This window comes from Myodes glareolus, chromosome 10, assembly GCF_982192425.1.
Source record: "Myodes glareolus chromosome 10, mMyoGla1.1, whole genome shotgun sequence".
Taxonomy (NCBI): Eukaryota; Metazoa; Chordata; class Mammalia; order Rodentia; family Cricetidae; genus Myodes; species Myodes glareolus.
Window position 1 is genome coordinate 76,788,716 of NC_142035.1, and position 13,986 is coordinate 76,802,701.

A 13,986-nucleotide genomic window follows, 5' to 3' on the forward strand; every position below is an offset into this window, starting at 1 on the left:
CATATGTTACCTAAGAAGCCACCTGCTTATTTTTTGACTGATGTGCATACTTGTTTAGAAACATTTCTTTCTCAGTAGATGGATAATTTGGTACAAGTTCTGGCTTCTGTATGTTGTGTGATACTGGTAGCATAGATTTTGTAGCAATCAAGTTCTCTCTAAGTAAGTAAAACCTTATCATAAATGTGCTGTTGTTTGCACTAAACAACGATAAAGGGTTGATTTCTTCATAAAGTAGAAGGACTGGACTGTTAGAAGAACCTTGCCTGCTGCTGTCTCTCCTCTCAGGTTGCTGGGTAGAGGTTGGGGAAGGCTGTGACCTGCTTCTGGAGGTAGTCTGATAATGAGACAGCAGAGGCCCAGCTGGAGAAGAGGCTCAGTGAAAGAGATGGTGACTCGGGCGTCAGACTGAAATAGCTATGACTATGCCTGTATCTTCCTTCTTTAGGGTTTCCCCCCTTTAGGGTTTCCCCCCTTGAAATTAATTTTCTACAACCAAAACCAATAAAAATCCATGCCAGAATTAGAACTAGAAAAAACATTTAGGATAAATACATAAAATGGATTCAATACTAAAAGTGTAAAATTTAATGTGTTCCACAGCTTCTGTTTTGAATGTCAATTCTAATTGTATGTAAGTTCATTAAGCTGTATAATCTTTAGGTCTGGTAGTCTTGATGTGTGATGTTTTCACTTATTTCTAAGAATTTTAAATAATTAAGCAAAAATTTACCTTAGTTGAAAGCTTCTTTTATTTTCACTATCATACATACTGATAATCTATAATATAGCTTTTATACTATGTTTAGTTGTATATATTGAAATTAAGACCGTAATACATTAATAAGTTGGTGTTTACCATTATCCATTTAGATAATGTAAACTTCAAATTTTGTGTCGTTCCTTTTTTTTACAACTGCATTTGTGTTATAATTTTCTCACAAGATTTTATCCTAGTAAATGTTTGTGAAAGTCAAAAAAATATTTCATAAATATGTACTGAATTTTATTTTTTTTTCCAGAACTGAGTCAAATTACAGGCATTAATTCTTTTTTTTAAAGATATATTTATTACGCATACAGTGTTCTGCTTCCATGTATACTTGCAGGCCAGAAGAGGGCACCAGATCTCATTACAGATGGTTGTGAGCCACCATGTGGTTGCTGGGAATTGAACTCAGGACCTCTGGAACTGCTAGCAGCCAGTGCTCTTGACCTCTGAGCCATCTCTCCAGCCCCAGGCATTAATTCTTGAAGGCAGAAGTCACAAAATAATTCCACACTAGTTCAAAGTTATGAATGATAAAGGGTTATTTATTTAGGGGAGACTTACAGATCACTGTCCTAGATAACAGTCCTCTGCACTAACAGGGAACAGGAACAGAGTCCAATAGCTGGAAACAAGAGCCAGAAGCAAGAGAGAGCGCACACTTTACATCTGTATTCACAGTATAAGAGACCACGCCCAAGTGGACTGGTATCTTAAATGCTCTTGGCTGAAGGAGCTGAATGTGCTCCCATAGCAAATTCTTTATCAAAATAATGAGTAGTGAAATAGAACATTAGATTCTGTCTGCAGCAGCAATTAGTAAAATTATATCTGGGTCTATTCATTGGGTATCTACTGAATGTCTAGCGAGTGCCAAGAAGACTGCCTGTGAGACTGGATTGGGTCTTAAGACTATGTAGCAGTGATATTTTTTCTTTTTATTGGTTTTTACTAATTTTTGGTGGTCGTGTCAAAGAAAAGCATGATAATATTTCAATTAAAGGGAAGTTATTGTATGTAAAGACCAAAAGAATAGTTTGGCTTCCTTACATGAATCAGAAAAGATCATTCTGGACTTAGTACAATATCAGTGGCCAATGGCCATGATGCCTGATTCTTACTCTGGAGCTCTGCTGTTGGGAGACTAGACTTTCATTCATTTCATCCATATATCCTGTATCTTTCCTTCAAAGTTGAACTTTGTTGCCTCTTTAGTTCATTTTTTAACTTCCCACTTTTATCTCTATTGTTTACTTATCCAGTGTGTCATACCCTCTATATGATATTTATGCTCTTGCGTACTAGCACTGGAGCTCTTTGGTTTTTCTTTCTGCAGTGTGCTAAACGTAAGTGAGCAGTTCTTGCTGTGACCCTGATTGAAAAATGGTTAGTAAGGACTTGTGAGTCCATGGCTGTTTCCTACAACATGCAACGATAAGAAGAATGGCATCAAATGAAGAGCAGGGGTCTGAGGAGACCTGACTCTGGCATTATTTAATTAAGTAAATTCAGGAAAGTCTTTGAAATTCTTCTGGCCTAAGTTTCAGTATTTAGAAATGAGAATCCTGAATTTGATGTGACCCTAAATATTTCTTCTAGAGATAGATAGATAGATAGATAGATAGATAGATAGATAGATAGATAGATAGATAGATATTTTTAAAGGTCTCTGTTTCTGGAGATGACAGACATTGTAATAGGAGTGGTGCTAATGGGAAGGAAGGTTAGTTTGTAAACAAGATGTTACTGGCAGCTCCACTTTGTGTCTGTCTCAGTACACTGGTGTTTGGTCTCCCTTTTCAACTTTGCTCAGCTTTCTCCCTCACTTTCTCCTGGGATATGTTATGAATCTAGAAAGGAGACAGAATGATTCTTCATTTCCAAGGTCAGATCTTTGGAAACATACAAGGTCATGAAGTCGTGAATTAATGTAGCCTTCTGTGCAACATTTCTCCAGCATCTTTTGATATGTTGGGGTCATTATATGCTCCCACCAGTATATTTTACAGTATCGTAACACTTTCACAAATGTCAACCTGGAAGTCTGGAGAGAAACCTTATGTTTCCCTATTGCCACATCTCTACATAATCAGAAACTTCTGCCAAGTATTCCTCCTTTTGAAGGTCATGCTTCTGTCTTTTGTTTCTCCTTTATTTCATGCTTCTCTTAAGAAGCAACTTTTTTGATTTGTGAGAGTTCAGCAATTACCTGGCTCCTCTTCCTCATTGTATGGGGTTCATGTGTTAACAATCCCAGCACTGAAAAAGATAGCATGGCATCTTTACCTTTGCTATCTTGAATCATCTAAGTCAAGCATAGTTGACCTTCCTTGCTTTTGTCTTTGAAGTAAAAAAGATTAGGAAGAAATTGCCTCAGTTAGACCCAGGTAAGTATTTATTTTAGCTTCTATATCAGTGGAAAATCAGTTCTTCATGCCTTTACTTAGAGGTGACTTTGATTTAGTTTGAGAGGTGTTGAAAAGTTTCTACTGTAGCTTCAGATACTAGACTATCTGAGTCATTACTGTATTTTATTAATTGGGTTTCCATTGACTGCACCTTGATTACATTTAGCTCCATAAGCTTCACCCCATCCTGTTTGAATAAGAAAATATAGTGAATAAGTTAGATCTTTTAGCATTATACCACAGTTTTTAATGGTGTCCTCTCCCCTTTCTCAACAGTCAGTAGAAAAGTGCCCTTTCCAAAGAGGAAGACTGGGTTTTTGTTTTTTGTTGTTTTTTTTTTTGCTTTTGTTTTAACCTGACATCATAGGAAGTAATTTGCACAGCTCAGTTGTTATCTTATTGACAAAGGTTTCTGTCCCCCCTTCCACAGCTGTTCAGTCCTAAAGAAACACCCAGAGGTCTACATTAATTATAAACTGGCTGGCCTATTAGCTCAGGTTTCTTATTAACTAATTCTTACATCTTAAATTAGCCCATTATTCTTGTCTATGTTAGTCACATGGCTTGGTATGTTTTATCAGTAAGGCATCTTGCTTCCTCTGTGACAACTGCAGACTGAGTCTTTCCTCTTCCCAGAATTGTCCAGTTCTCCTTGTCCCGCCTCTACTTCCTGCCTAGCTACTAGCCAATTAGCATTTTATTAAAACAATACAATGTACAAACAGAGTACAAGACCATTGTCCCACAGCACTCCCCGCCCTCCTTTTTTCAAAACAAGAACTCTGAATCTAATCTCCTTTGGTTAGCTTTCTTTCTGACCATCATCCATACAACTTGTGACAATACTCTAAACAAAGAAAAACATCCATAATCCATTTTTTTTGTAATGTGGGCATAGTTTTTCAGGCTGATTGGGGCCACTGGTAATCTTATGGGGAACCTAAAGAAAATTTAGAATTATGAAGTCCTGACTGGAGTATTCTGTGAGACTTAATGATCTCAGCCAGCAGTTTTGAAACTGTTCTGAATGTAGAACTAAGACATCTGGGCTATCTGCTCCTATCAGAGATTTCTCAGAGGTCTTCCTTGAACAAACTTGATTTTTCTTAGTCCAGAATGAATCCACAGCCTCTGATTTCCTTTGGAAACAAAAGCAAAACCTCTTCTCCAAAGTAACATATTTTTTGACTTATATTTTAAAGTCAAGGCATTTTCAAAATATATATGTTGGATTAATCCAGCAGCATTTATAATCAAATGTCTTTTAGCAGCTGTTGCTCCTTCCTCAGCATTCAAACAATTCAAAGACAACACAGTAGCATACAGTATCGAGATTCTCTGTGTATTATCCATTTTTACGTGGCTTTATTTTAAACTCTATTTCTTTTATTTTTCTTTTTAATTTTTGGGTTTTTCTTTTTTAGACTAGGTTTTTCTGTATCTTTGGCTATCCTGGCACTCACTCTCTAAACCAGGTTGTCCTTGAACTCACAGACTTTTCAATATTAAATTTACCATATAGTATGAACTCCCTAAAAGGATAGTATTGTATTTAACAATTGAAATGTTTGTTTTCTCTTTAATTACATTTACTTAATATGGTGAGGTTGGACACACACACACACACACACATGTGGAGGTCAGAGTGCAGTTTGTGGTAGTCTATTTCCTCCTTTGACCATGTAGATCCCAGGTTCTGAATTGCGATCCGGCTCTCTATCTTTACCCATAGAGCAGTCTCACTAGTTCCTTATTTATTCATTTGTTTGTTTGTTTATATTTTTAAATCCCATCCTATCCAGTATTTGGAAATGTAACCTTTATCTAGCAGGTCCTAAATTCTTACATAATACTGAATGATACTAGTATGTCTTTTTTTTATCATGGCAACCTAAAAGAATTGACATAGTTAAGCTATTTAAATATGTAGTGATACCCTAGATGATTTGTTACAGAAAAAATAATTTTACATTAGTTATTCTTTCCAGACCTCCCTTCTGAGATAGAGCTAAGGGTGTACTCCTCCTTTGTTTCACAATCATGATACAGCAAGATATAACAAAAATAAAAGCATGGACCCCATCCTTGAGGCACTTATACTCCACTGAGCCAAGTGGTACAAGTGTTTCTGATGCTAGAATCAGAACCCATACCCACAATTGTGTGAAGCAGGAAACAGTAAAACTATCTGTTCATTCAAGGGAATCTTGGAAATTTTACTGATGTTGACCTCTTTAGATTAGTGTATGAACAACGTTCATTGATTGATGGAGGGTAGAGTATAAGTATCATTATTTATTTTTAGTAACTTCACTTATCTATCTATTTTTATATGCCAATCTCAGTTCCCCCTCTTTCCTCTCCTCCCACTCTCCCACCTTCCCCCTACTCCATCTCCCAGTCCACTCCTCAGAGAGGGTAGTGCCTTCCCTACGAAGTCAACTAAATCTGTCGCTACACCTCACTGAGGCACAGTGCCTAGGCTGAGCAAGGTATCTCTCCACAGAGAAGGGGCTCCACAAAGTCAGTTCATGCATTAGGGTTAGATCCTGGTCCCACTGATACTGTCCAAGCCACATCATTATAACCTGGATTCAGGGGGCCTAGGCAGGTCCCCAGTTGTTAATCCAGAGTCAGTGAGCTCTCACTAGCTCAGGTCAACTGAAGTATCATAATTTATTTGTTAGTTACAAGGGAAATTTGAACCATTGTCCACAATGAAGAAGTACATATAAAGCACTATTCTAAGTCCTTTGTTGGCATCAGGCATTACTGTGTAAGGAGAGACGTTCACAGTATTTATCTTTCTGACTCTAAAGGGAAAATCAACATGATTGAAGTAAATGTGGTGCTTTCCAAGCAGCCATAATTTGGACTGGCATCTTATCAAAGTTATTTCATCTATTCTTCTCTTCTTCAGTAGAATTTAATAGGATAAATAAAAATCTTGGTTTCTTTTTTAGCCACCTGCCTTTTCTAGTTTCCTTTTTAACCATCTACCCTTTCAGTTATTCTCAGGTTTCCTGTTTGTTGTGTTAGTCAGCAGCCATATAATGGTAGGAAACAGAAGTAGCCCCCTCCTCTTAAGCTATGCACAGGGTGAGGTGAGGACTGTGGAAAAGCGTTATTCATATGACAGGATCCAATGAAAGAAGTGTAGTTGGTGTTTTATTTTGTTGTTACTCTTTGGGGACCTGTCACCCAGCTCCCAAATACATACAGAGACTTATTCTCATGAATGTGCCCAATCTTAGCTTGTCTTGTTTCTATCCAACTTTTGTAACTTAAATTATCCTATTTCTCTCTAACTACAGTTTCCCTCTGAGTTTTTACCTTTCTTTATTCTATATGTCTTTTTTTTTTCCTTCTTATTCCGTGGATGACTGTATGCCTAGCTCTTGGCTTCCTTCTTTTCTCACCTTCCCTAAATTTGTTCTCCTATTTATTCTCTTTGTTTGTCAGCCCCACCTATCCTTTCTCTGGCCAGCTATTGGCTATTCAGCTCTTTATTAGACCAGTCAGGTGTTTTAAACAGGCAAAGTAACATAGCTTTATAGAGTTAAACAAATGCAACATAAAAGAATACAATACATCTTTTCATCATTAAGCAAATATTCCACAGCATAAACAAATCCTAAACTAATATTCCACAACAGCAATGTGTATGTTGGGTAGGGACAGTGAAGTCTGGTTAGAACAAGACAGTCTTCTCAGTTTCCTTTTTTGCTTTATTCTCCTTCCTACATCACTGTCCTCACAACAGGACAAGCTTTCTCTGTTTCCTTGTTTCTCATCTTTCCTTATAATTTTAAATTGTCCAAGCATCACTTTGGCCTCAGCTCCACTGGAATTCTTTGATGCAAGACTCACCTTTGCCTTACCACTCTCTTCAGAGAAAGCCCAGCAAACCCTTTTGTCCTTTGGCTAACTTTTCCTGAGTTATATGATCATAGCCCGTTCAGGACACTAAAGTTAAATGGAAGAGGAATGTCATGTACATTTTAGGGCCTTTCTTTCTGAGATAGGTTGAGACATTGTCAGAGGTCAGCAAATTGCATGATATTCTGCTATGCTGTGATACCGAGCTTGTCAGAGGTATACAATCTAGAGAAAATTTAGATTTTCTTCAAATCTATTTTGTTTCCCAATAATTAGGTAATAGAGTAGCCCCCTAATTGCCCATATCCAGTGTCCTTCCCAGAATAAATTCATTTTGGGGGGGACACGCCCACCATTTCACAGATAATCAATGAGCAGTGACCATTAACCTGGCATATGGCTTCTCCCTTTTTAAATTGTTTTGTTATTATTTTTTTGGTTTGTTTACTGTCGTCTCTTACAGGCTGGGTATATGAGAAAAAGAGTGAATTTGGACTCAGCTGATTAAGTTTAGTCCCTTATTCCTTCAGCGACAGGAAAAAGTCCTTGCTTTTTGGTAGCCCTGTTCCCTCATATGTAAAACAGATATGCCTCGATAGTATTGTGACACTTTTGAGAGATTTATGATAAATCATGTCAGAAGACTTCTGGAATATTAAAGCAGTGTATAATTGTAGGAGGGAGTTTGCTTGTTGGTTACCAGTCACCTGGCTAGCTTAGACCCAAAATATTCACACAGAAACCGTATTAATTAAATCACTGCTTGGCCCATTAGCTCTGCTTCTTATTGGCTAATTCTTACATATTAATTTAACCCATTTCTATTAAACTGTGTATCGCCACATGGCTGTGGCTTACCAGTTCCCAGTGTCTGTCTCCAGTGGCTCCATAGCTTCTCTCTGACTCTGCCCTTTTTTCTCCCAGCATTTAGTTTAGTTTTCCCCACCTAGCTCTGTTCTACCCTATCAGGCAAGCCAGTTTTCTTTATTCATTAATGGTAATTACTGCATGCAGAGGGGAATGCCACATCATATAATGAATTTAACTATTAGTAAACTGTGTTAGAAGTGGAAACATCGGTTTCTGGCTGTTTGGGTCTGTCAATATGAGCTGCTAAGAAACAACCCTCTGCTATCTGTTTGCCTAGTAAGGCATGTTTGGAAGACTCATTAACCAAGCTTCTAGTTCTCCAGCTCTGACTCAGACTGTCACCAATCCCTGGACTACTTTGAATTAAGGTGTAAAAGAAGGCAGTGTATGCTCCCCATCATCGTGGTTCTATGTATCAGAGAGGAGTTTTCATTTTATTCATGAGCCAGAACTATTTTAACCATAATAATATTAAGCAGGATGTTATTCAGGTGCTTCTTTCAGTTATGATGAGAGAAAAAGAACATGGATCACAAATGTGATTTAACTGAGAATAATATTTATTTGAATATGGATAGGAACAGAGAAAAGACTTGTCATCATATGAGGCTGCCTCCCTGTCAATCAAAGATTTCATTTGCTGTTGATAATCCTCGGTGCTGCTACTCTGTCAGCTAGGAGGGAGAATTCAGGAAGGGGTTCAAGGTGCTGCCAGTTCTCTTTCTTTGATTTTCCCATGTTTGTACAATGTTTCTCTGATTATTTTCTAGTGGACACCGCCTTGAGAAGTGAGTTGTCCTGTGACTTTGAGTTTTCTCCCTGTGCAGACGCAGGGCTTAGCAGAGTACATTCAGTAGGCGGTTGTAGATGGAGACTGTGCTTTCATCTCCTGGTTGCCTAGACCCAAATAATCAGACAGAAACTATATCTATTACAACACTGTTTGGCCAATGGCTCAGGTGTATTTCTAGCTAGCTTTTACATCTTAAATTAATGGCCCTAGACAAGTGGGCCAGGGCTATATTAACAAAAAAAATATAGCTGAGCCAAACCCAGAGGCTGTGAGCCAATAGCAACCTCCAGTGATTTTTGCTTTGGCTCCTGCTTGAGTTCCTGTCCTGACTTCCCTTAATAATGGGCTATGACCAGAAAATGTAAGATGGAACCCTTCTCCCACCCCTGTACACCCAACCATATGCCTGTTGCTCTTGGTCTTGGTTTCTATTCACAGCAGCAGAAATCAAACCCACCCAGTTAGTAAAGGCTGCGATTGAAGCTGCTCTCTTAGAGGACAAATCCCGTATATTCCTACTGCACCTCACTGCTCTCAGTAGTTGGACTGCTGAGAGGTTGTAGAGCCCACTTGTTTAACTAAATAATTCTAATTTCCAGATTACAAAATAGAAATAAAATTTATGGTGTATTTTCAGTAATCTAAAGCTTTAGTGAAAAAATCTTAATGTTAATATGTAACAAGTTTATACTCATTAATAAAAAATGCCAACTTTCTTTGTTTAGGATGGAATAAATGTTAATCATTTTTTTCCTGTGAAGACTTGATTTGTTGTCAGTTAATATATTTGGTTCTTTTTGTTGTTGTTATTGTTTCTTTTTATAGAGGAGGGAGCATTGATTTTTTTTTTTTTTTAAGACAGGGTTTCCTCTGTGTAGCCCTGGCTGTCCTGGAGCTCTTTGTAGACCAGGCTGGCCTTGAACTCAGAGATCCACCTGCTTCTTCCTCCCAAGTGCTGAGATTAAGGACATGCACCACCACACCCATTAAATTTTTATAAGGAACTAATGACTTACTTGAAATGCTTTTGTTAGAAGATTAAAATTTGTTACTGTTGGACCTGTTACCTCTTTTGCAATGTGCTAAATAAACTTTTCTTCTAAAACAAACAAACAAACAAACAAGCAAAACCTAAAAACAGAAAGAACTTCTTTGAGTTTCAAAATCTGAAGTCTATTGAGGGTCAGTGAGAGCCCTTGATATGAAAGGATTATGAAATAGGGGCTCAGCAGTTCTCTTGCAGAGAACTATAGTTTTGTCCCCAGCACTTAACATTGGTCACCTGACAGCCCATACTTCCAGCTTTAAGATATCTGACATCCTCACATCCATGTATATTTGGATATACACACGCACACACATATACATTAAAATATTCTTTAAAAATTATGAAATAGTAATTGAATTTTAAGACTGCAAACTGTTACGTCATCAATCAAATGTGCCATAAAGCAATGTTTTGTCTGCTTTGAGTAATTTTAAAAATTCAGGTTAGTATATCCAAGGGTGAATATTTCTGCATGATAGTGACCAGCAAGAACTGAGCTGTTTTTAAGATAGGTATGTACTTTTTCAGTTTATTTACTTGTTCTACCTGTCATGCCTTGAAAGCATTTGAGTTTGTGATGCTGAGGCTAGTGCAACCTCCTTGAGCTACTGAGTAATGGCAGAGAAAAGCGCATTTCCCTGTCTGTACTCCTGCCTTCTGCACTCATTGACCCTCCGCAGTTTTGTGCCTTCGTCCTCTTTTTTAAATGTTAAATTATTCATATAACTTTGTCTCTTTCATTCTGCTATGTCCTTTAGAAAAGGAATCATAATCTCATCAAGTAACTCAAAAAACACTACTGGCATATGTAGGAGACTGAAAACATAAAAATATGTCTCCCACCCTAAGGAAGATCCTAGCCTAGCCTTGATTAGTTTTAATTCAAGAAAGGATCTAGAACCCTGATAAGTACCGTGTGTGTGTTGCTAGAATGTGGTCATAAACAGCATAGGGTTTGAGATAAAAAAGGCTTAATTAAACTGAGTGTGGTGGAGCATGCCTATAAGCACAGCACTTAAGAAGGGTGAGGCAGAAATCTGCGAATTTGAGGCCAGTCGTCAAGACTCAGAAATTAGAGAGAAAGAGAAAAACCACTTAGCTCAATACTTGTTAAATAGAAGACAGGAGACAGTATTGCCATATTTACAAATTTTAATCATGCAATAAGCAATAGAAAATTCAATATATTGCAAAAAAAGAAGATAGTTTATGTAAACATGGCTTCAGATTTCTTGTCTGTAGACTGGAGCTGTTTCTAGTGATTATGGGATAAATTGAGGATGAAGACCATGAAGAACTAGGTAATAATGACTGCCATTCAACAACTGCCCAGGATTTGGTGACTCTATCTAGTATCACTAGGACTACTCTTTATGTGGCACTTAGGTGGTGCTTACTGATGAACAAATGAATCAACAAAGTGAAACAGCCTTTGTGGCTTTGAATGTACTGGTTTGATAAAAATCTGAAGGTTCGTGTTTCTGGAAGCATCAACACCCAAAGTTCTTTAAAATGGATTTGTGTCTTTATCTTCGTGGGATGCAGTAGCTATTTAAAATAAGTGAATATCAGGTGAGAAGAGAGAATTAAATCTCTCCTGTTCTATAGGGTAGACTCATGCTCAGGGTTTTGAGAATGTACTCAAAACTTTTTTAAAAATGACCTGTGGGCTCAACTTTGTAACTTAGCAACTTGAGAGTTTTGCCCTAAAGTAGCTGTTCTCAACCTGTGGGTCTCTACCCACATATCAGATATCCTACGTATCAAATATTTACATTATGATTCACAACAGCAGCAAAATTACAGTTATGAAGTAACAACAAAATAATTTTGTGTTGGGGGTCACCACAACATGAGAAACTGTATTAAAAGATCAAAACATTAGGAAGTTGAAAACTACTTCTAAAGATCAGGACAGTTGCTAAGGGGACTGATGAAATGGGGAAAGATTTAGACCACTTTCCTGGAATTCCTATAATGCTTCCTATTTTTACAGCCTTAGGAAATAAGCAGAGCATTAACTAACTGCCATCTTTGTTTCATGTCACTGTATGCGGATCCTCTGAGTCAGTCTTTCATATGGATTGTGAAACTAAAGCTCTGAGAGATGAAGGGATCCATTCCAGTACCGTGTGTTTTGTAAGGACTGACCCTGGACTTTTGCTTTTTCCTCAACACCACATAGCCTCCCAAAGCCTACCTCATTGCCCGTAGCATGCACCAACCTCTTCAATCCCAGTGCCTTCCCTCAGAGGAGGTAAAGATCAGCAGAGTAGATACACTAAGTGAGTACACGCTGAGTGTTCATTTGTGCTGCTCTTTCTCCTCCTCATTGTTCTCTTGTAGATAAGGTGTGGAAATGCCCGAAGTATTGAAGGAAGTATGTCTGAGCAGAAAGCCAGCCAAGCCAAAATGGATAGGGGGAGTGGGAGGCGGAGTTACAGATACAAGACACAAAACTCCATACTTACATCAAACCACATGCTTTAGGTTTCTTCCTTCTTTTCCTTCCCTTCCCTTCCCTTCCCTTTCTTTTCCTTCCCTTCCCTTTCTTTTCTTCTTTATTTCTTTGATGCCGTTTGTTTAATAACTATGGAACATGTTTCTGATATATTATCAGAATCATTACAATACAGTCATACATCAGCAATAGGGAGTCATTCTGAGAAATGCGTTGTTAGTTATTATATAAACATATAGAATGAATTTTTAAACAGTTATGACATCACTAAGCAGTATAATGGGGCCACCTCCATACATAATGTTTCACCATTGGCCAGTGTGTTATTATGCATGCAAATCTGTGCTGCATTATTTGGTATTATTATTTTGGAAGGAAAGCTAATAATCTTTCTTTGGGAAGAAAGCAGTCTATAAGAGTCCCAGAGACAAATTGATTTATGAGAGAGTGCGGGCATCAGAATTTGTGTTGTTTTCCGGCAGAGAACTATATACTTTAGGTGCAGCCTAAGTTGCTGCGCACTGCAACAGGAATAATCAGGACTCCATGCAACAGGAATTCTCCAGAATATTGGTTGCCAATATGGAACTTAGACACCACAGAGGGGAACTGCTGAATAATATTAACATCTGTTTTGGTGCCAAATAAGATTATTCCCCAGAAGAAGGGAAACAGACATTTTTAAATAGCAAAGAAGGAAATAAAAAAACTATTTTGTGTAGACAAGAGAATACTGGTATAAAATAATTTTGGGAATAGGAATAAGGGATGCCATGAGCTCACGCCTGGAAATTGGAATCACTATTAAAATGAGAAAAACAACAGTGAAACTTTCTCAACCTAGAGGCAGGATAAGGAAGCTGTTTCAGTGTTTTTAAAATTTTCTTAAAATTCAGGCAACTTTGTAACACAATGGTTATCAAATGGGAGTTCTAAAGAATAAGTTAAAATACAGTATAAATAGAAGTGGGAAGATGACCCAGTTGATAAAATATTTGTTTTAATGAAGACCAAAATTTGATGTCCAGGGCCCATGTAAAAATGCCAGATGCCGTGGTTCATTTATAACCCTAGGTCTGGGACAGTAGAGACCTGAAGACTCTGGGGAACATGGACCATCCAGTGTAGCCTAATCATGGTGAGCTCAAGACCAGTGAGAGACCCTGTCTCCAAAAAAGATAAAGGAAGGTGGATGATACCAGAGGAATAAAACATGAGACTTGTCTCTGGCCTCTGCACATACATACATACATACATAACATACATACATACATACATACATACATACATACATACATACATAAAAATACGTTAGTGATCTGGAACCAAAGGAAGGAAAATCTTGGCAAAGAAAGATATCTTCAAGTATCTGCCTTTGTGATTCCCCTGAGAACTTCCACATTGTATCAGTTAGAATTGTTTTCAGCTTTGAGCAACAGAAAGCTCAGTGTGAGTAGTTTAAGAAAATAATGGTTTCTTTGTTTCACAGAATACATACAAAGAAAAGTGAATTCTGGCTTGGGTTAGTGACTCATGATGTCAAGACTGCTTTGGGTTTTCTCAGAGGCAGTTTGCAAGAGCTGATTTTTTTTTTTCTACCACCATGGCCTGGAGCTCAAACGCAGGTGGTCAGGAGTGGCATCATGCATTTACTCATAGAGTCAACAGCAAACCCTAGGATTCCCTTATGACTGACAAGGACTACAGTCTGAGGTACTGTATCCTCACCCAAACCTGATGAAAGGACCCTGTTTCTGT

The 13,986-nt window shown here is 37.8% G+C and overlaps 1 protein-coding gene across 1 annotated transcript in view; it reads left to right on the top strand.

Annotated features, from left to right (window-relative positions):
* The window catches only part of Trim44 (TRIM family member 44), a 102,436-nt gene that overhangs the window by 62,970 nt on the left and 25,480 nt on the right, over window positions 1-13,986 (top strand). The window lies entirely within an intron of this gene.